Genomic DNA, 23,925 nt, shown 5'->3' on the forward strand with positions numbered 1-23,925 from the left:
GCAATAATAATATAAAAATGAAATGGTTATTCGATTCGAAATTTTCAGGAGATGGTTTGTAAAGAAAAAAAATTCAGAAATTCCGGGTAAAACCCGGAAATTCTTTTTTGTTGTGAGTCCAGTCAACTGTAATAAAAAAAGCTCCCTAAAGTATGCAGTACAAATTTATATATTTTATTTGCAAATAAATAAGAACAGGGTGGTGTGTGTGGGTTGGAGAAACTTGAAGAGCTAACATTAGTAAATGCTACCGGGCGAAGCCGGTGCCATCAACTAGTTTAGTATATAACCAATGAAATTTTAATAAATGGACACACTTTGCATTACCAACTCTGAGCTGTAATTTAGCTCGAGCAAAGTGGAATAGAAATAAAATAACTTTTTTTTTTCTACTCCTATACTATAAATACACTACTCCGCACAGAGGGATGGCTTCATACATATTTTGCAAAAATTAAAAAGAGTCGTAGAGCGCTAAAATTTGGCACCGAGAATTTATGGACCAAACTAAGAAAAAAATAAAATTTTATCAAAATCGACCACGCCCATACAATCCAAATAGATTTCTTCGCATAAAATTTCTCCAGTCCAAGTAAAAGTCTAGAAATTTGATACATATATTTTCTGAAACAAAAGAAGAACGCATGCAAAGTTTTATTAAAATCGGCCATGCCCACCGCATACCGCCCATGCAATCCAACTGCAATACATTTTTCTGCAAAAATTATAAGGAGTGGTCGTACAGCATTGAAATTTGACACCGAGAATTATATGGACTAAATTAAGAAAAAACTTAAATTTTATCAAAATCGTCCACGGCCAACGCCCAACGTCCATACAATTAAAATTGATTTTTATACCCTTCACCTTCGTGAGAAGGGTATATATAAGTTTGTCATTCCGTTTGTAATTTCTACATTTTTCATTTCCGACCCTATATAATCCGAGACAACCTCTGAAAATTTCATCAAAAAAAAACAATGTATTGCATGCTTTGACAAAAAAGCAACAAAACGTATGTTTTTGGATGTGCACGCTTTGCGTATTTTGTTTCTTTTGGCGTTGTTGTTTTTTATACAATTAAACGTATGTTTGGATGTGTGTTGGTTTCATTGGCTTGCGTATTTTGTTTTTTTCTTTTGGTGTTTTGTTTCGTTTGGCGTTGTTGTTGTTTTTTGTGTTCTTGATAAATTTAGGATGCTGTACGCTGAAAGTGGGCAATGTACATACATATATACTAATTATAAAAAATAATAATGCATCCAAAACAAAGGTGAAGGGTATATAAGATTCGGCATAGCCGAATATAGCACTCTTACTTGTTTCACATAAAATTTTTTATATCCAAGCAAAAGCACATACATTTTTCGAAACAAAAAAAGAATGCATGCCGAATTTCAATAAAATCGGTCACGCCCACCGCCCACGAAACCCATACATAGATAAAAATTTTTGGTATTTCGTTTATTATTCGACAAAAAATGTTAAGTTTTCATCCTGTTCCGAAAACTATTATTTTTTTTAATCGAAACAAGACACTCCCAAAAAAAAAATCGTCAAATTCGTCACAAAAATTAAAACAAATCGTCATAAAATCGTTAAGACTTAAAATCATGTTGTATTCTTTAAATAAAAAGCATGAATAAAATACTAAACACATCGAATTTAACAAAGCTAAATTAACAATATTTGTTTAAGTACATTAATATTATTCAGTACGGTGTTTTTGTTATTAACTTTTTAATAATATTCACATAAAAACTATTTTTGAAATACTATATTAAAAATAAAAATTCTTCAAGGTTTTTTGTCTCAAAGAATTTCTTGTCTTAGTTTTATTTATATTTATTTGACTAAAAATACTGATGAATTTTGTAAAACTATTAAGTCATTTACAAAATCGCATAAATTCGGAAAAGCTGGTTTATTGTTTGATTTGACCTATTTCCAGAAAATATTAAAATCGAAAGAACTTGCATTTATAAGCAAATATAGAATAAATTCTTAATTCCATTTTCGAACTCAAATTAAACTGTATCTCTTAACCATTCCGGTAATGAATTCATTATGAATTAATTCATAGACTTAATTCATTTGTCCTTCAAATTTATTGAATTCATTCCTATGAGAATCAATTCCTTATGGAATCATTAAAATGTTCCTCAATTCAAATGCATTACAAAATAGCTTTAAACATGTTTTGAATGATTACATTTTTCTTCATTTGAATTAACACAACTTTTATGAATTTTTTTACAAGTTAATTACATTATGAATTAATTTAACGATTAAAGAATTATATTTAAATAAAAGCCTTTGAAAGAAGCTAAAGCTCACACTGAATTAATTTGGGCCGTATTACCGCATTCGATATCGAGTAAAATGCATCGTAATTTTGTTATTTGCGATTATGGTATTCGATATCGAGCAAGAAATTCGATATCGAAAATATTTTTCGATACGATAGCTCACGAATGCGGTGATTTGCCCCTGCTTAAAAGCCAGCAGCTTAGTTGAATATCAACTGATTTTTAGTTTCTCAGCGGATTTAGAAAGAAGAAACTATCGAATGGTGTATATGCTATTTAAGTTACCTTGAGAAATCTTAATGTATTCCTCACCCCTACTCGACCACACCTACCAGAAAAATAGTTCATTCGTATTTGTATCTACAACAAATTGATTTCAAATTTCAATTGTACATTGAGAAATCTTTAGGTTTACTTACATAAATTTCAAGAAAAACTTCCTCTCTTTTTTATATATTTATTTTAATTTCCAAAATAAAATTTAAGTGGAAAAATCGTCGGCATGCGAATTTACAAAAGAAATCGTCAAACGTCAAATCACTAAATTTACTCAAAAAAAATCGTCACACCTAACACCACTGCGTACAGCACAAAAATAATGTAAATAATGACGCTATCCATGAATCCATTAAAATGGATCACGATTAGGGTTGTGGTTTCCTGGGAAGTGAGAATGAAAAATTTATTGAAACCGGAAAAATAATTAAAAAGTAGAGAATTTATTTAAAATATACAAACAATACACTAAATTTAATTTTATGATCGCATAAGATCAATGTTTTTAAAAAAATAGTTTTTGAAATTACTATTGCATTTAATAAAACACCTTACATTCGATTTCTTATTTTTGTGGCAAAGTTTACAATTACAGAGAAAACTCTTTTAATTGCATAAAAACATCATCGCTATGAACTGATGGGGTATCATCATGGACAAGTTCATACATTTGCTGTCCATAAGTTTTTAATTTATCTGATTATGTCGTGTAGTTTTTAGATAATTTATCAATAACATCGATATTCTACGATATCGTTCATTAAATTCATTGGACGAACCAATAATATGTTAAAACTAAATGGTATTATTAGGAAAATTATACATATCGATGGCTTAATATAAAAAACCACAGACTTGCGTGAAAATATAAGTAAATTTTTGCTTAACACTCTTGCATGGACTTTACTTCAATTTTTTAAAAATAAAATCAAATTTTTCTTAAAACTATAAGTGTACATTTCATCTTTAAACATTTCTCTACAAAGCTGCATCATTTGATTTTTTGAAATTGAGTGTTTATCAATGACATCGATATTCTACGATATCGTTCATTAAATTTATTGGACGAAGAACCATTGCTTTTAAATTACAATATTTTTTATTTATTTTTCATGAAATAAAAAGTTTTTTAAAAATCTCGAAAAATATGAAAATTACAAATTTAAAAATCATATATAATGGCCCATAATCATAGTAAAACACTAAAGTCGGTTCTTTTTAAAAACAACTTTAAAATAAAAACCCGATTTTTATTATTTCCCAACTATAGTCAAAATTAAAATATGCTTTAAATTGTTTTAAGTATATTTGGGGTATTTACACGATCTACTATTTGGTCATATTGTCTTAATGTCCTAATATATTATGGTAGTTAAAACAAATGTTTGTAGTGTTTCAAACATAAAAGTTCTAAACTAATAACACTATTTAAACTATGTTTATTGTTTTGTCATAAAAAAATATTTTTTTTTGTTTAAAACACAACAACAAGTATTATAATATATTAGGAAATTATGACTATATGACTAATAGCAGACCATGTGAATACCCCAATTGTATGAAATGCTTTCATACAATATACAAAAAAAAATATAAACAAGTAGCACCGCTGAACAGATGATATAGAAAATTAAATAATGCTATGTTCACACTTGGGCTTTTAAACGCGTTTAAGCAAAATTTTGATTAAGTTAATCAAAGCCGTTCACTTTACATTTGAGATGATTAAGTTGACACTAAAATGATTAAGTTGACAAATAAAAAACAACAAAACAAATTTATATTTCTTTAAGGCATTAAATATGAAAATAAATACTTTATTAAAGATATCAGCAGATTATTTTAAACTTTTTAATTATGAAATTGTGAACATTGATGAATTATTTAAGGTTTTTTAAGGAAAAAAAAAACTTCTGTCAAAATTTATTTATCGGTACTACACTAAAAGGTGGCCGATGCTACATCATCACCAGTTTGAGGTGTGTTCAGTCGATTCTACGCGATTAATGAAGTGATTAAGATTTAATCATGTCAATTTGAAGTGATTAACAAATCATTTAAATGTATGGATAATCATCTCGATTTTAATGTGATTAGAGCTTAATCACGTTTGAGATGATTAACTCTGCAAATGTGAACATAGTATAAAAAACAAAAAGTGGTAAACAATAAAAGTAACCGCGAAAACTAAAGAAGAAAAGCAGTTTTCGGTGGAAAAATAAAAAAAAAATAAGATTAATATCATATAATAATTTTACTGATAACTGTTCAATAATTGCAAAATCTCTGCCAATATCCTGTAACTTAAACATTTTGTTACTTTTTGCCGAACTTTTTTACTTGGCGAAGAACAGATGATGCTGTTGTTAAATGAGTTAAAAACAGTTTCAGTTAGTTTTATATTTACAGTCGACTGTAACGTCAAAAGTATACTTTAAGATAAAGTATACTTTTGACGTTAAAGTCTTTAACTTGTCTATGGTAGACCAAAAGTCCACTCTTAAGTAAAGATGACATTATTTCTCTTAAAATATACTTTATTTTTTACTATGATTATGGGCCAATATATTTGGTAAATCGTTAATCTTTTTTTAAAACAAATTTTAAGTTGTGGTAGTTTAATATTTCTTGTCGAAAAACTTAATTGTTGTTTGTTTTTTAACATTCTTTGTAATTAGTACATTACAGTTATTCTTATTATTGATTCGGTAAATTAAAAAGTTGCAAATCACTGATTTTTTTGCCAAACAATTTTAAAACTGCGTTAATTTTAAAATTCCCAAACAAATATTAATATTTCGCGGGCATATATTGGGGTTCGGGAATTTCCGAACCTCAAACTATAATCGCGATCCAAATCGTAAATCAGCAACCAAAAGAAAGAATCTGAATTTAAATACACTGTCCAACAAATTGAGACTTTTTGATTGGAACAGAATAGCGACCCTATAATTTTGAAGGGACATGTTGAGTAGATAATTTTTGTAGAATAAACTTATAGTCCAGCTTTTTTTGATCGAAGGTAGCATTATACTAACTGAAAAAAGTTGTAAGTTAATATCTGAGAGAATTCTTATTGTCAGAGTTATATTGTGGAATTTTATGGGGATCATTTTTGTGGAAGATCTTAACCCTCTATCTCTTCTCTTTATGGGTAAATTTTACCCTTTTTTCGACAAAATCGAAAAAAGTCCTTTAAAAAAGGACGTTTAAGGATTAAGATACAAAAGTTGTTAATAAAGCGCTTTACACTTAATTAGCAAAATTACACGAAATCTCGGGTCTCACATTTTTTAAAAATATCTCCAAAAATCCAAATATGATCCGAATGAGTTGAAATTTAAGAAGATCTACAAAATATATCCATACATACAGTCAGAGTCAAAATTTAATATTCATTACGCATTTTCATCTATGAAGCTAAATATTTTAATTATAGAAAGAAATATATAAGTTTGATTAAACTTAAAATTAAATTTAGAGTTTTATCCTTATTATTTTAAAAAACTTTATAAATTAAAATTGATTTCGTGGAAAATTTATGAGAAAAAGAGAAAAGTACCTAAAAACAACAGTCAAAATTTAGTATACAGTTGATGGGTAGCGCTTCATTTTATATTACCAAAAGCCGAAAATAAAAAGTTTATATTTTGTTGCTCCCCATTTACCTTAATTACGGCCTCTAGTTGCCTTTTCATAGTGTTTCCAAGATATTCGGTTATATCTTTAGTAATTTCCCCCTCTCTTCCGTTATAGAGTGTTCGGAGTTCGTCCTTAGATGAAATGCTTCGTTTTCCAATATTCCGGTCTAAAATATCCGACAGGAACTTTATTGGGTTAAGGCCTGGAGATTGCGGAGGTGAATATAACTGCTTAGGCACGTTATACAATAGTCAATCCTTAACAATTACTGCGGTGTGCTTTGGGTCATTGTCTTTCTGAACCACCCATAGTGCTACAGGACCAAATTTTTCAGCACAAACGAAGCAAAGTTAAATTTAAAGTAAAGTGAGTCCCGATACAAAAACAATGAAGTCTAAATATGTTTGCAACTGCCAATGTAAAGCTTCTATATCAGTGATGTTCAAAAATAAAAATGTATTGGTGAGATAACTACCCAGCAAACATAATCTCAAACTCTTAAAATAAGAACAAAATAAAGAATGTTTAGATTTAGAATTTTTGCCAGATACATATAACCAATTTATTAAATTAATGTAATATAAATTTTAAGGAAATGAAAGAATATACATTATACGGCCGAAATACTCTCAATTTTTTATTTATTTTTGACTTTGTTTTTTTGTGTTCAATTGTAATTGAAACGCGTGTGTTTGCTATACTTCATCCAAATGAGACATTTATTATGCTTGTGACGCCAGAACAGTTCCTTTTTAATTTAAGCCAAATTTTTAGTTCTATATAGTTTTTCTACTTGTAGTATTTTCTACTTTTCTATTTTGAATTAGAATTTGAATTTTAAAATTTTTTAATTTTTGGTAGCAGGCTTGGTTGGAAATTTTAGTGTATATAAGGCGTAGGAAAATTTGGAAAATTTATCAGTCTTGTTTCAATTGTGTGAGTTTAAATATTTAAATAAAAAAAAAATATAAAGAAAATAAAACAAACAATATTTTTAAAAAGTGAGCAGTATAAGAAAATAAACTTTGTTCTTGGTGATTGAGTACAGAAGAAATTTGTATATTTATATACTTTCCTTCAATAGTACTATTTTCAAAAGCTAACGGCAACAAATTTTGTTGCCGTTAAAATTTTTTATTCCTTGACTATTATACCAATTCAAAAGTTTGATAAAGGAATTCTACAACACTAAACATTGAGAATCGAATAGAAGGCTGAATTTACGAATTGTTATTGAAATAACTATATTTTTAAAGATAAAACCTGTCTTTTTAAAGACAAAATTTTTTGTTTTGTTTCCTGTTTAAACTGTCTTCTTAAAGACACATTTTTTTTTTGTTCAATCTGTCTTTTTAAAGACAAAATTTTTTTTTTAATATTTCATCTTTTGAAATCAAACTTAATCGATTTTTGTTTATTTTTTTTTAACGTAAATACTTTTTTAATAATTTTTTTTTAAATTAGCTTTATTTAATTTCTACTGTAAAACCATAAAAAAAGAGATTGGGCCATAATCATAGTCATCAAAAAAGTATACTTTAAGTATCATTTATTAAAATGTCTACTTTTCAGCTACTATAGACGAGAAAAAGCTAACTTTTTCCGCTAAAGTCAGTTTTATACTTAAAACAAGCTGAAGTTGTTATTAACAAAGTTAACATCACTTTAACTCTATCAGCTGTTTGTCATTTATCAAAATTTACAAAATCAAAACAAACCAAAAGTTGTATGAATTCTGTTAAATTTTTTATAAAAGTTGTATGAATTCTGTTAAATTGTTTATAAAAGTGTTGAAAAATAATTGAAACGATGTGTACAATTGAGGACATTGAAAATGATTTTGCTATTATTGAAGATTTGTGTGAAGGAAGAAAGCCTAAGTTGTATAAGGAAAGGTTTTGCCCATTTGAGCTGGACGATGATGAGTTTTTTTTCGCGATATAGGCTTGATAAAATAGCAACGCACTTTTTAATAAGTTTATTGGATGGTAGTGGACCAAAAAACAACAGAGGTTTACCTATTAGCAAAGACTTACAAGTTTTAACCGCGTTGCGGTTTCTGGGAAGAAATGCTCATCAAAGTGACATTGGTAAGTACAGTGGCCGAAAGCTGCAACAGAATATAATACATAGTCTACTTACTTCAATATGTAAATTGTTTGTTGCAGCTGATCTTCATGGGATGTCTCAACAGACTGTTGGAAGAATAATAAAAAATATTTCAAAAGAAATTGCGTTATTGCTTCCTCATTTTATTCAATTTCCAAAGACCTCCGAAATCGCAGAGATAAAAAAAGGATTTTTCCAGATTTCACATTTCCCAAATGTTATAGGAGCTATTGACTGCACTCACGTACGGATAAAGTGTCCGGCAAACAAAGTTGGCCACGAAATGGCAGGGCATTATATAAATAGAAAAGGGTTTTACTCGTTAAATGTGCAGGTAAGTCGACAATATTTGCAGTTGTTAATATTAAGCATGCGATATGTATAAATATACTTAAATATTTTTTACAGATTGTATGCGATGCTGACTGCAAAATAATTGATATAGTGGCAAGATCTCGTGGCTCAAAGCACGATGCACGAATTTGGTCTGAATGCCAATTAAAAGCAAAATTGGAACAGAACAAAAGTGAGCATAATGGTGTACTATTAGGAGACGGGGGGTATCCTTTATCAACCATTTTATTGACTCCATTTAGAAACACTTCAACGCCCAAAGAAGAAAGGTGGGTTATTTAATTGTTTAAGTCTTCTTTACATCTCATTTCATTTTTTTTCAGATACAACAAATGTCATATCGCAACCAGGAGCAAAATTGAGTGTCTGAATGGACAACTTAAATCTAAATTTCGTTCTATTTTCGAAAGGCTTCGAGTAGATTTGGACACAGCAAAAAACATTGTGGTAGCAGTGGCTGTGCTTCACAATATTGCAAAGGAACGAAATTCTTCTTGTAAGTCTAATTCCATGTATGTATTTGTATCTAAAACAATTTTTTTTGCCGACCAGTGCACAGTGGGGCAGAATCAAAATTTTTTTGGAAATAAATCTGGTCAGATCGGGATAAAATTATTACGTGGGCATAGCCAAGAAGTATTCGAGTTTAAGTTATTAAAATGGGCCCTACAAATGCTCCATGGGCGGCGCTATGGGGGCTCAAAATATGGTACCTTCGGCATGTACAAATTTTAAACACATGCCATTTTTTTCCCATCCAATTTCAAAGATTTTTATATTTTTGGAATGCGCTCAGCTAGGTCTTGCGTGTCCTGTTTATCTCTTATAATTACTGATTTATAGGCATTTCAAAAATTGAAATTTTAAAATTTTGTCTTACCTTGGACCACTTTTTTAAAAATATAGGCCGTACATTTGAACCGAATGGACTCGAATTTCTTTTGTTAGTTAGACAAATAAATTTCCAGAAATATACCAAATATTTCAGAGCAATATCTATTATGGATCCCAAAATAAACGATTTTCAATTTAAAAATTCAAAAAATTTTAGCTTTTTGCTGTTTTTTGGGCGAAAAGGTGACTTAAATTTTTTTTTTATTAAAAAAAACTTTCTTTAAAAGTATATAACAAGTTCGTTTTTCTGTAAGTTGTCTTTACGGAGAACATTTTAGTATAAAAAACATGTCCCATTTTTTAAATATGTCGCCCCTTGTAAAAAATATAATTTTTGGGATTTTCGCTCCAATTTTTAGAAATTGCGGGATTTCCTTTGACCTTTTGACAAGTTTTTTTACACTTTGTTATTTAGAATGACAAATTTAAAAAACATTGGAAATTTCATTGAGTTTTGTTAATAAATAAAGATTTTATTGTATATTACATATTTATTGAGTTTGTAAAACTAAAATTTTTATTCTCCTTGGCTACGCCCACGTGAATTTTATCCCGATCGTTCAGAAATGCCAGATTTATTTCCAAAAAAATTTTAAAACTTATTACAATTATTAAAACTTATTACAATTTAACCCCCTTATTCATAATAAATTTTTTAAATTTGTAAAAGGTTTATAAAACAGAATTTCCATACAAAATGTGTTTTATAAACCTTTGATAAATTTAAAAATTGATTACGAATAAGGCCTTAACTCTATTCTTGAGTAAGAAACTAAAAATAATATTACTGTGTGATTTTTTAGTAAAGCTCTTAATACCAATCGCATTTTTATTTTTAATATTAACAATTTGTTTAATTTTTTAGTTTTATGTGATTGTTCTTCTGATCATCCAGATTCAACTAATGTTGACCTTAGTGCATTAAGCAGTTTATCTAACGTTAATGCTAGCAGCACTGGAAATGCATTCCGATCAGCTTTTGTAAATGCTTATTTCTGAATTAAAACGCTGGAAGAAATCAAACAATCGTTTTTAATTTGAAACTCATTAATTTATTTGTAATTCATTAAACATTAAATAAAAGACATAAAAAACAAGAATTTACAATAAATATTTTATTATTAATAGAAGAAACAAAAAATAAAATAACAAAACAATATATTAGCCAATTCAATTGCAAGCTATTGCGCCTATTTAAAAAATAATAAAAATTGTTTAAACTAATTAAAAAATAATTTGCACTTCAGTTTTTTTTTTTTTGGTTCAATTAAAAATATAAATTAACAAATGAGAATTTATATTGTTTATAAGAAAGCAAATGGAAGAAATATTTTTCCTTAAAATTATTTATAAATCAACTGATAATGTTTACAATAGGAACTATTACAAACAATTTAATACAAACTTATAAAAAAACGTAACATAGAACTTTTCTAAAAGTTTCCATCTTCCAATTGTATTTCAGAAGTTTCTAATTGTATTTCAGAAATTTCTAATTATATTTCAGAGAATTCCAATTGAATTTCCGAAATTTCCAGTTATATTTTACAAATTTTTAAACACAACTGGAAAATTCAGAAATACAATTGGAAATTTCTGAAATACAAATGGTAAATTCTGAAATATAATTAGAAATTTCAGAAATACAATTAGAAACCAATGGAAATTTCTGAAAAACAATTGGAAAATTCTGAGATACAATTAGAAATTTCTGAAATACAATTTGAAACTTTTGAAATACAATTGGAAATGGTGTAGTAAAATGAACTAAATTTATACAAATTAAGATTCAAAGATAAAAAGAATATAAGATTTAAAAATAAAATAACAATTCATTAAGAACTTAAAAACTAAGATAAAGATTTATATTTGGTTTTCTATCATTGGAATTTTTAAAAAATTTCGGTTTTGAATTTTTTGTTAGGGCGTGTCGCGTTTCAGGTAACGTATATGTATATTGACATTTCAAGTTGGTTTACTTACTTAAAGTAGACAATTTGTTGCGTAAAACTTCAACGTTTAAAGCATGTATTTCTCTATCCTGGTCAATCTGCATTTGAAGCTGTTTTAACTTGAGAGAGTGGATTTCCTCTTGCTGGATCTCTTGAGCTTTGTGCATACTTTCCATGTGCTTAATTTCGGCAGTAAGTTTATTTTTCTTTAAAATGTTAAATTCTTCAGAAAATAAAGATTCCTTTGCGATTTGGCGTTGTCTTTCTAAGATAATGTCGTTTTTGGACGGAGTTTTAGGAAGGTTTCTTAGGCGTTTGAGTTTGGAAGAAAAATTGGCTGTTTTTATTTTTGGAGTTTTACGCAAACATTGCTCTGGTGTGGTGATATTAATATTAATATTTTCCGTTTCCTCGCTGTTTTGGAAATCAAGTATTTCGCAGTCTAAATATTTAGCAGCTATTGGTGTTTCCATACAGTCAAACTCATTTTGATTGTTGCTATCTATTAAAATATCATCCTCAATAAATTCATACGAAATCATACTCTGCACTAAATCGTCCCCTGCATTCAGTTCGGGGATAACCACTGAATTTCCTGTCGCAACAGAAGCACGCTTTACGCTCGCAACTGCTTTTCTTGCACTAACTTTCATTCTCACCCATTGAGATTTAAGTTTTGAAATATCTCGATCAAAACCTGCAGATGCCATTGACTCTTTAATGGCCTTCCAAGCATTTTTTTTGTTAGTAATCATAGAGGTGTCATTGCCTTTGTTCTCTATAATGGACAGGTGGTTATTGATGCACTCGCGCAAAAACTCCTTTTCGCTGGTGCTCCAGTTTGCCTCTCGCTCCCTTTTCTTTTGATCCTGTTGACAATTTATAAGTCAAAGATACATAAGTATGTAAAACTCCATAAATGTAAGAACATTAGATATTTGTACATACCTTTTCTAAATTTTCCATTGATAAAATAGTTTATTTTTCACAGATTAATTTTATGAAATTGGTTTTTTCAAAACAACAATTTATATTTTGTTTATTTTTTGTGGCGCTATTATTGCATCAGCTGTGCAGAGATGCCACTTATACAGTATTTATACCAGTTTGTATGCAAAATTTCAAACATTTTACTAATCACCCACTTAAAGCTGGTCCAACTTAAAACTATTATTAATTTTCACTATAGTTAAGAAACAGTTAGTAACAGGTTTAAATATTAAAGTTGTTTTTAAAAAGAACCGACTTTAGTGTTTGACTATGATTATGGCCCATTGTATATAATAATTGTTTCTAACTTTTCAACTGATAAAATCCTGATCCTGAAGTGAAGAGAGCTCTGTTCATCGTCCGGATAAAGGGTGAGTAATAAAGAAATTCTTTTTTTCTTAATATCGTTATACAAACAATTTTTTTTATGGTACTTTTTTGACTATTTTCAATTTTAATTAATATTTCTATTAAAAAAATAAATATAGTAGTTATTTTCTTTGTTAAAATTTGCATCTAAAAATGAACCAATTAAAAATGTTAATGTTAATTGTAATTTAATTTGTATTTATTTCGTGATGGAATAGAATATTTGTTAATAATGGGGTAAATAAATTATAGGAACATTTGTTGTATTAGGGAATATCCGATTTTTTTTATATGGCCTTTTGGGTATTAACAGGCGGGAGGGTAAGATAGGCCTCAACAGCGAGATTATTCGATCTACTCGCTGGTGTTCTCAACCAGAAAATTATTTATTTTTCCGATTATTTTGTTTGTTTGTTATTTATTATTTTCGGTGTTATTTATTATTTTTTTTTGTAACTCGGCAAATTTCAAGGTATAGACAAGTTCCCACACCATCTGAGCTGGAGCCGGTGCACAAGAACACCGAACTGTCTCTTTTAACACCCAACCTTAAGCCCGACTGTTACAAAATGGCGCCCAACGAAGATGGCATATTTTTTTTTTATTTATGTGTCGTCTTATATCGAATTTTTTGTTTTTTGTCTTGATAGTCCTAACAATTGATTATTTACATTTAATGTTAGTTGCGTCAAGTAGTAACTATTTAGTCCTAATTGTTGAATGTTTGTTCGATATTTCGTTGCGAATAGTTCTTGTTAGTTGGTAGTCCTGTTATTGTGAATTTCTTTTCCGCATTTCAGTTGCGCTAAACTTTCATACTTATTCATGTTAGTATTTTTTTTTTGGAATTATTTTATTCCTAAATAATTTCAGCATGAATTTATTGTTAGAAAATTCGATAAGAATCTTTATTAATTTTTATTTTAATTTGTATTTTTTTGTTATTATTTCTTTTGGTTGCGATGATTTTTTTATTCAATTCATTCAACTTTAAATGTTCCTTTAATTTTATTGTAAATCCCCATAATACTTTTGATCAAATATATAATTGATTTTTGTTATATAACTCTTCTTATTAATTTATAATTATGTATACTACACCTCCGATAACTCGTAGTAGATCTAGAGGTCGTGCTCTAATAGGATCTGGTAATAGACAGAATGATAACATAGTCCATGATGTAGATTGTAATTTAAATTCTAGTTTACCACCAGAATCTGAGATGGGAAATGCTCACGGTTTATCTGCTCATAATATGAATAATAACAATTTTGATATGACGCAAATTCGAGAAATTATTTCTCATAGCGTTACTATGGGCATTAGTTCATTAGCAAACCAACTTCCTTCGTTAATAAATTCAGTTGTTGATAATCGTTTTCAACAAGTTAACCAACATCCACCTTCAGTTCCGATTGAGGAACAAAATATAGATAGATCTAATGTAATGGAAAATTAATTTCATGGAGTTAGTCCAATGACTAGATGGAACCTTAAATTTTCAGGAAATTCTTCTGGTATTTCAGTTAATGATTTCATATTCAGAGTGGAAACTCTAAGACAGAGACAAAACGTAACTTGGTCTCATGTGTGTTCAAAAGCAGATGAATGGTATTGGGTTTACTTAAAACGCCAAGGTTCGTCAACATGGGTAGACCTAAAATCGGCTTTGATTATGGAATTCAGACATAGGGATTCGGATTTTGAAATTTTGAAGTCCATAATGGATTTTAAACAAGAGAATCATAGTTTTGATGAATTTATATTTATAGTACTGAAACTTAATGAACAAATGGCTCAACCACTTGAAGATGAAAAATTATTGGAAATTATTAGAGGAAATCTAAATTTTAGACTTTGGCAGTTAAGTTTTTCTGCTCGTATTAGAATTTTTGACGAATTGAAAGAATTTTGTTCAAACGCTGAACGTCAGCTATCTTCTAGACAAGTAGTTAGGCGGCAGGTACACGAAATTGAGATACCATGTAAGGATGAAATTTCTATGATTGAGGAGTTTAAAGCAAATTCTAATAATCGAAAGGTTTTAACTTGTTGGAATTGTGATCAAAAGGGTCATTCATATTTTGATTGTCCAAATCCTCAACGACGACTATTTTGTTATAAATGTGGTCAGAAGGATGTAACATCCCCTAATTGTACTAAATGTGGACAACATCATTTAAACTTTCGACGAGACAATCTGGATCCGGATCAGATTCGCCTGAACTCAAATCCGGATACACAATAGGTTCCAACAATAAATTTTCTAATATTAGACATAATATTTCATTAGAAGATAGAAGTAAAAATTATCAAAAAGTTAAGGATAGAATTTTTGGGAATGATTCTGGAATTTTAAGAACTAGGAAATTGCACAAAGAACTTAAAACATTACATGAACAAATATCTGAAGTAGTTTTGATTGACAATATTATAGAGAAAGATGATAATAGACCTTTTCAGTCTATTTCTATATTGGGAAAAAATTTGAGTGGGTTGATGGATAGCGGTGCTTCTATCAGTTGTTTAGGAAAGGGTTCTGAAGAATTTTTACAGTCTATTAATAAAACATATATTAGATTTAGATCCTCTCTTAGATGTGCTGGTGGTAGTAAACAAGATATTATTGGTTTGGTATATTTACCGGTTAGTTTTCTTGGTCAGACTAAAGAAGTAAAATTTTTCGTTGCTCCAGGTTTGGTACAGGAATTATACCTCGGTTATGATTTTTGGAATTTATTCAATGTCAAATTGGCAGTTGTAGACGAAATTAAGAGTGAAGATAGTCCTGAAATGCATGATTTAACGGATGAACAACGAGTTAGATTAGATAAGGTTGTTCAGAAGTTTCCTTCATCATCAGTTCTGGGTCTAGGGGAAACAGATTTGTTAGAACATCATATCGATGTTCAAGGAGCTTCACCTGTTAAAAAGAAATATTACCCCGTTTCTCCTCCCGTTGAGAAAATTATTCATCAGGAAGTCGACCGAATGTTAGAACTTGGGGTAATCGAACTTAGTAATAGTCCCTGGTGTAGTGGCATGAGTTTAGTTAGAAAAGGAGAGAAAAATCGTCTTTGTTTGGATGCCAGGGATATTAATCGTCTCACAAAGAAATGTGCATATCCAATTCCACCGGTAGATAGTCTTCTATCTCGTCTTCAAGATGCTGTTTGGATTTCTGGAGTAGATTTAAAAGATGCTTATTGGCAAGTGAGACTCGATAAGGGATCTCGGGAAATCACGGCTTTTGCAGTTCCAAACAAACCATTATACCAATTCAAACGTATGCCCTTTGGGCTTTGTAATGCCTCTCAAACTTTTGTAAAATTGATGGATTTAGCTATTCCGCATGAATATAGGGATTGGTATTCGGTTTATATGGATGATATCATAGTAATAGCTCCGGATTTTGATAACATGTTAAAGAGACTTGATCTTTTAGCAAATTTATTGAGAAAGTCTGGACTCACGATCAATGTTCAGAAAAGCAAATTTTGTTTTAAACGTTTAAAGTATTTGGGATATTATAGGTGATGGGAAATTAATGAAAGACCCCGAAAAGATTTCTGCTATCGTAGATTACCCATCTCCAGGGAATGCAAAAGAGGCTAGACGATTTTTAGGTATGGCAGGATGGTATCGCCGTTTCGTGCCAAATTTTTCTACTTTAGCTGCACCCATAACCGATACTTTAAAAAGAAATAAGTCGTTTGTGTGGTCTGATTCTGCTCAAGAATCATTTGAACAATTAAAGAACGCTCTTACAACATCACCAGTTCTTTGGCATGCAGATTATAATCGACCATTTATTATTCAATGTGATGCTAGCAAGTTAGGTGTTGGTTCTGTACTTTACCAGATAGATGATAATGGACAGGAGAGGGTGGTAGCATACATGTCCAAAAAGCTTAATTCAGCTCAAAGAAATTATACGGTTACCGAGCTAGAGTGTTTAGCTGCAGTTTTAAGTGTTGAGAAATTTAGACCGTTTATTGAAATGTTATCATTTAAAATTATCACTGATCATGCCTCATTGAAATGGTTGATGAACCAAAAAGATCTGAATGGTCGCTTAGCAAGATGGAGCTTAAAGCTTCAGAGATTTAATTTTGAAATCGAACATCGCAAGGGTTCGGAAAATGTCGTTGCTGATGCACTTTCTCGTGCTTTTGTTGAAGATATATCTTTATCTTCAAATATACTTGATGATCCTTCATTCAAATCAAATCAATATAAACAGCTTATTTCAGATATTGAGAAAAATCTAAATCGTTTGCCAGATGTAAAAATTGAGAATGGTATCATATACAAACGTACATCTTTCGATCGTGGTTTGAATGTGAATTCAATGTGGAAAGTTTGGGTTCCTGACGACATCACCAACATATTAATTCAGTTGTCACATGATCCACCAACATCTGGACATGATGGATTTTTGAAGACACTAAAGCGTCTTCAAGGTTTTTATTTTTGGCCTAAAATGTCTTGTCAAGTAAAGAAATATGTGGACAGTTGTGAAACATGTAAGAAAATAAAATCCCCAAATTATGTATTAAGACCACCAATGGGAAAAACTTTACAATCGTTTCATCCTTTTCAACGTTTATTTATGGATTTTCTTGGACCATATCCTCGATCTTCGAAAGGGAACACTTTTATATTTGTTATTGTTGATCAATTTTCTAAATTTGTATTTTTAAGACCTATTAGATCTGCTAAAAGCAGAAAGGTTATTGAAATTCTTGAGGCAGACGTTTTTCTTACTTTTGGTGTACCAGAAATATTGTTATCTGACAATGGTAAGCAATTTACGTCCAATGATTTCAAGAGTTTTCTACAAAGCTATGGGGTAAAGCAACAACTCACAGCAGTGCATTCTCCACAAGCTAACGCATCTGAACGCGTCAATAGGAATATTTTGTCAAAGATAAGAGCTTACGTAGGTAAAGATCAGAAAGATTGGGATAGACATTTAAACGCTTTTGCCTGCTCAATGATGACTTCTTGTTACGAATCGATTGGAATAGATCCGTATTCATTGATCTTTGGTCAAAAATATATTGGAAATGGTAATGATTACGAATTATATAGAAAACTTAATGCCTTAAATGAGACTGATGTTGAAATAATTTCAAATGATGTTGGAAGAGAACTTCTGCGAGATAAAGTTCGAACAAATTTAGAGAAAGCTTACGAGAAAAATAGACATCAATATAATTTACGTTCTAGAGACATTTCGTTTTCTCCTGGGGAAATAGTTTTCAAAAGAAATTTTTACAACAGCAGTGCTGCTGATCATTTTAATTCAAAACTAGCAGACAAATTTTCGAAGTGCAAAATAATAAAAAGAGTAGGTTCTTCTTTATACGAAATACAAAGTTGTGACGGAAAGTTTTTAGGAACATATCACGCGAAAGATTTGATAAAACATTAAGGCCCGGCTTTTATCTCAGGGAGTGGTCGAGCCACACGTTGAATGGCTTTTTCTTAACCCCTTGTACAACCGTGGGACGGTTATAAAGTTGTTAAGTTTGTGACGCCAGAACAGTTCCTTTTTAATTTAAGCCAAATTTTTAGTTCTATATAGTTTTTCTACTTGTAGTATTTTCTACTTTTCTATTTTGAATTAGAATTTGAATTTTAAAATTTTTTAATTTTTGGTAGCAGGCTTGGTTGGAAATTTTAGTGTATATAAGGCGTAGGAAAATTTGGAAAATTTATCAGTCTTGTTTCAATTGTGTTGTGTGAGTTTAAATATTTAAATAAAAAAAAAATATAAAGAAAATAAAACAAACAATATTTTTAAAAAGTGAGCAGTATAAGAAAATAAACTTTGTTCTTGGTGATTGAGTACAGAAGAAATTTGTATATTTATATACTTTCCTTCAATAGTACTATTTTCAAAAGCTAACGGCAACAAAATTTGTTGCCGTTAAAATTTTTTATTCCTTGACTATTATACCAATTCAAATGTTTGATAAAGGAATTCTACAACACTAAACATTGAGAATCGAATAGAAGGCTGAATTTACGAATTGTTATTGAAATAACTATATTTTTAAAGATAAAATCTGTCTTTTTAAAGACAAAATTTTTTGTTTTGTTTCCTGTTTAAACTGTCTTCTTAAAGACACATTTTTTTGTTTGTTCAATCTGTCTTTTTAAAGACAAACATTTTTTTTTAATATTTCATCTTTTGAAATCAAACTTAATCGATTTTTGTTTATTTTTTTTTAACGTAAATACTTTTTTAATAATTTTTTTTTTAAATTAGCTTTATTTAATTTCTACTGTAATACCATAAAAAAAAGAGATTGTATATAATAATTGTTTCTAACTTTTCAACTGATAAAATCCTGATCCTGAAGTGAAGAGAGCTCTGTTCATCGTCCGGATAAAGGGTGAGTAATAAAGAAATTCTTTTTTTCTTAATATCGTTATACAAACAATTTTTTTTATGGTACTTTTTTGACTATTTTCAATTTTAATTAATATTTCTATTAAAAAAATAAATATAGTAGTTATTTTCTTTGTTAAAATTTGCATCTAAAAATGAACCAATTAAAAATGTTAATGTTAATTGTAATTTAATTTGTATTTATTTCGTGATGGAATAGAATATTTGTTAATAATGGGGTAAATAAATTATAGGAACATTTGTTGTATTAGGGAATATCCGATTTTTTTTATATGGCCTTTTGGGTATTAACAGGCGGGAGGGTAAGATAGGCCTCAACAGCGAGATTATTCGATCTACTCGCTGGTGTTCTCAACCAGAAAATTATTTATTTTTCCGATTATTTTGTTTGTTTGTTATTTATTATTTTCGGTGTTATTTATTTTTTTTTTTTGTAACTCGGCAAATTTCAAGGTATAGACAAGTTCCCACACCATCTGAGCTGGAGCCGGTGCACAAGAACACCGAACTGTCTCTTTTAACACCCAACCTTAAGCCCGACTGTTACATGCTCTTTAAAAGAGCATAACAAATGTGTTTACATTTTTTAAACAATTGTTGTATGGGATAAACATTACTGTTCTATATAGCGAAGTATTCATTCAAAAGCCTCTGTATAACGAAGTCAGACAAAGACAAAATACAATTTTAAGCAAGGTCCAGTTATCAAAGCGTGCTGAAAGTGGAAACCTATCTAAAACTAGTCAGTTTTGTTTTGATTCTTGTAAAAATGAGTTCAATAAAGCTTAAATCAATTTCATATGTGAAAAGATTTCTATAATTGATGCCGTTGATGAAAAAGGTAAGCAAGAAATTGCTAAACAATTTAATAAGCGCCGAGTAATCTTTCTACAATTTTCAAAAATCGAGAGATTATTTGTAACAATAAATCTTTAAAGTGCAAAAGAATGCGGCTTGCTGAATATGAAGACGTTGAGCAATGTGTATCAAAATGGTTTACACAATGTCGAATCCAAAACATTCCTTGAGGAGGACTTACGATAAAAACCAAAGCATAGAGTTGACGTTCAAATCGGAGAAATGCCACTGGGGAAAACACAGAAAAGAAAGATTATCTATTCTATTTACTGTTAACAGTACAGGCTCTGAAAAGAGAAAATTGCTTGTAATCGAAAAATCGGCTAATCCAAGATGTTTGAAAAACGTAAAAAGTTTACCAATTGACTATACTACTAATAAAAAAGCTTGGATGGCAAGCGAAATATGGATGGATTACTTAAAAAAAATTTACAACGGTATGACTGAAGCCAATCGTAAAGTTTTATTGTTTGTCGATAACTGCACGGCACATACAAATTTTCCATCACTTAAATCCATTAAATTGCAATTTTACGTCGAAACTACAACCTCTAGATCTGGGAATAATAAAGAATTTTAAGCAATTTCATCGCAAAGAGGTGGTCAAAATTTTAATCATCGATCTGGAAGAAAGGCGCAAATATATATTGTATATATACAAAGATAAGTAACAGCAAATGGACGCTAATTAGAGTTGTCAAATATTCGAATAATTCAAAAAAAGCGTAATTTTTAAAAACCGGGTTTCGGTTTTTTCTATCAAAAACCGCTTCAAATAACCGGTTTTTATTAAAACAAATTTAAAAATCGTTCAGTCTTTCAAATATTAATTTAACATATAATTTAAATTTACACATTAACATGAATTGTATAAAAGATTTAATTCAATATTTTTGAAAATTTATCCAAATAATTAAAATCTAGTTTTCAGTCGCTAGTTCTTGCAATATTAGTTCGTTCGTGTGGATTTTGAACTTCTTTTAATGTTAAACTGAACTGAGGTTCAATATATGATTTGATGAACTTTCATTTAGTTCTGACCAAACATAATAAATATTAAAAAGTGTTACTACATACGGTATAACATGGCGAATTTATTACAGGTGGCGCTAAAAAGCCAGATTATTTTTTTCGATACAAAAAAACAGCATGCTAAATTTTCTTCTCCTTAACCCGACATTACCTCTAGCATCTACAAACACAAGAGCCATGCGCAACTAAATTGCCTAGTGTGAAAGGGGTCTTTGTTAATTTAAATATAAAGTTTTTGTATTAAAATTTGCAGAACAGTTTAACCCCTTAAATCCCTGTTTTAATGGTGGTTTTTGCACTTTTTTAAAAGAAGGACAAAAAAAACTCATGTCTTGAAGATTTAGAGGGTTAACATATTCTACAAAAATATTCTCCGTAACATTTTACATAACTTTGCTGAACACATTTTATACCTAAAATGTAAGGATCATAGCTTTCTTATGACGATTAACAATAAGAATGTGCCAGAGTTGGGAAACTTTAACCCCCCCTCAAATGAAATTCAGATGTAAACTTTCAAAACGCCGATATACGTGTCTTTTTTTGTCTCCTCTATCAAAATTTATTGGTCGGACCTCGTAATTGTTTTTGGTGTTGTATAGTGTTATGTATCTGTTATTAATTTATTTCTATATGGTTATCAGAAACTTCTCTTAATTAAGTAAAAAAAATATATTTTTTTAAGCACTAATTTGATCTACATTTTTTTATTATATTAGCAACACTATTTCTGTTTTGTAGTTGACAAAAATAGAAATTAGCCTAATTCGGCTATATCGGCATGAGTAGTCGTGTGGCCGTGTAGCTGTGCTGTCGTCAAAATAATCGTCTTCACATAAACGTGTGCATTTTATTTTTGACGAATTAGGCTAATTTCTAATTTTGTCAACTACGAAACAGAAATAGTGTTGCTAATATAATAAAAAACTGTAATTTGATTTACTTAAAAAAATATATATTTTTTACTTAAGAGAAGTTTTTGATAACCATATTGAAATACATTAATAGCAGGTACATAATTATATTTACTCAAAATAATTGTTTCAATCTTAATTAGTTTGGAATTTTGTACGGTTATTTTTTATTAATTATAAATCTGAATTATAAATCTGCTGCTTACTTTGTAGCTGTCGTATTTAAAATAATTCAGTAGCTGCCACATGCCTACAACTGCTGCAAGCAGAATTGTATAGTCGTGTAGCCTGTTGTCTTGAATGTGTTTAACCCTCCGGCGGGTGAGAAGGTCCCACCATAAGAACAACAACAAAAGAGAGATCTCCACTTTCTAGTGCGCCAAAACAAAACAAGCGTGTAGAAGACAACATAAAAGAGAATATAGAAAAACAAACAACAACACAAATGGTTGCTGAAAATAGTAATGCTACTTTGAACAATGTCACAAATAGTATTATTGATAATATTAACTCTATAAGAGCCGGTGATGAAAACCAATTAAGTTCAATGCTGAAAAATACTGGCGGCATATCAAAAAATACTGGTGCCATACCATAAAAATAATCAAAGTATAGTGAAAAACACGAGAAAAATTCTAACAGGTATGGACCGTTACATCATTAAATGTTACCCATAACCTCATAATGTGTTGCATTTTTAACGATCACAATAGAACAAATATCATTACATTTATGCAATTTTCTTTTATGTAGCTTCGAAATATTATAAAACTATACTTTTTGCTTACATAAAAAGTGGTGATTTCTAACCCTTTGATAAAATTGAGAGTGAAACATATAACATATATTCAGGGTTTTAGGGTAACGTTATTAGAAAAGAACACGACCAAACTACATTTTTTCAGAAAAGAACACAAAGAAGGGTAATGGTAGAAAAAATGCACTATTTATGCCAGAAAAGAAAACACCATAACTCTCAAAGCTCTATTGAGAATTTAATTCAAACCATGAACAGTTTCATTGCGAATATGCAAAATATGTTTCAAAAATTGATGCAGAATCAAAGCATGCTCATACAGAATCTAAATTATCTAAGAATTTGTTTTTGGAATGCTAAAGGCCTTAGCCAACATAAGAATGAAGTACAACAATTTCTCCAGATTCTGGATATTGATGTACTATTCGTCTCTGAAACACACTTTACCATAAATAACTGTTTCAGAATTAACGGATACTACACTTATGATACAAAACATCCAAGTGGTAGAGCATGTGCCGCGACAGCTATATTAGTGCCAGAATATAAAAAGGACCACACCCAGGCCACATCTATAAATATACCTGATGGTAGAGTTTCCGATTATTTTAGGACTCTAGGGCCAAGATTTATAGCAGGTGGTAATTACAATGCAAAACATAAATTTTGGGGCTCACGCATAAGCGTAGCTAAACTATTATTCTGGGGTGGGCAAGTGCACTTCCCAAATAGTAAAAATAAAAAATTTTTTTATAAAAAAAAATAATTTTTTATTAACACAAAACTAAAATATCACAAAAATTCAGTTTGCTAATATAACTACTTCATTTTTAATATTTAAAACTGCTAATTTATTTTATAAAATATTTTTATAATTTTTTTTGGGGTTTTTTTAATTTTCCTCTTGATCCAAACTGTTATTTGTGCTGATATGCGTGAACACGAATCCACAATAACTAAGTTTAGCCTTTCGGATAAACAATGAACCAAAATGGCTTGCGCATTTGACTCCTTTATTTTAGCTTGTAAAAACCAAACATTAGATGT

The 23,925-nt window shown here is 29.6% G+C and overlaps 1 protein-coding gene and 1 long non-coding RNA gene across 2 annotated transcripts in view; one reads left to right on the plus strand and one right to left on the minus strand.

Moving 5' to 3' along the window:
- Positions 1–23,925, minus strand: part of fln (flightin) — a 136,533-nt gene that overhangs the window by 30,125 nt on the left and 82,483 nt on the right. The gene's annotated exons all lie outside the window — the stretch shown is intronic.
- On the plus strand, positions 9,130–10,684 carry LOC135954014 (uncharacterized). The gene is made up of 2 exons (XR_010576233.1): positions 9,130–9,186; positions 10,450–10,684. It is a non-coding gene; the product is annotated as an uncharacterized LOC135954014 (long non-coding RNA).

The sequence above is a fragment of the Calliphora vicina genome, chromosome 3, assembly GCF_958450345.1.
Source record: "Calliphora vicina chromosome 3, idCalVici1.1, whole genome shotgun sequence".
In the NCBI taxonomy this organism is placed as follows: domain Eukaryota; kingdom Metazoa; phylum Arthropoda; class Insecta; order Diptera; family Calliphoridae; genus Calliphora; species Calliphora vicina.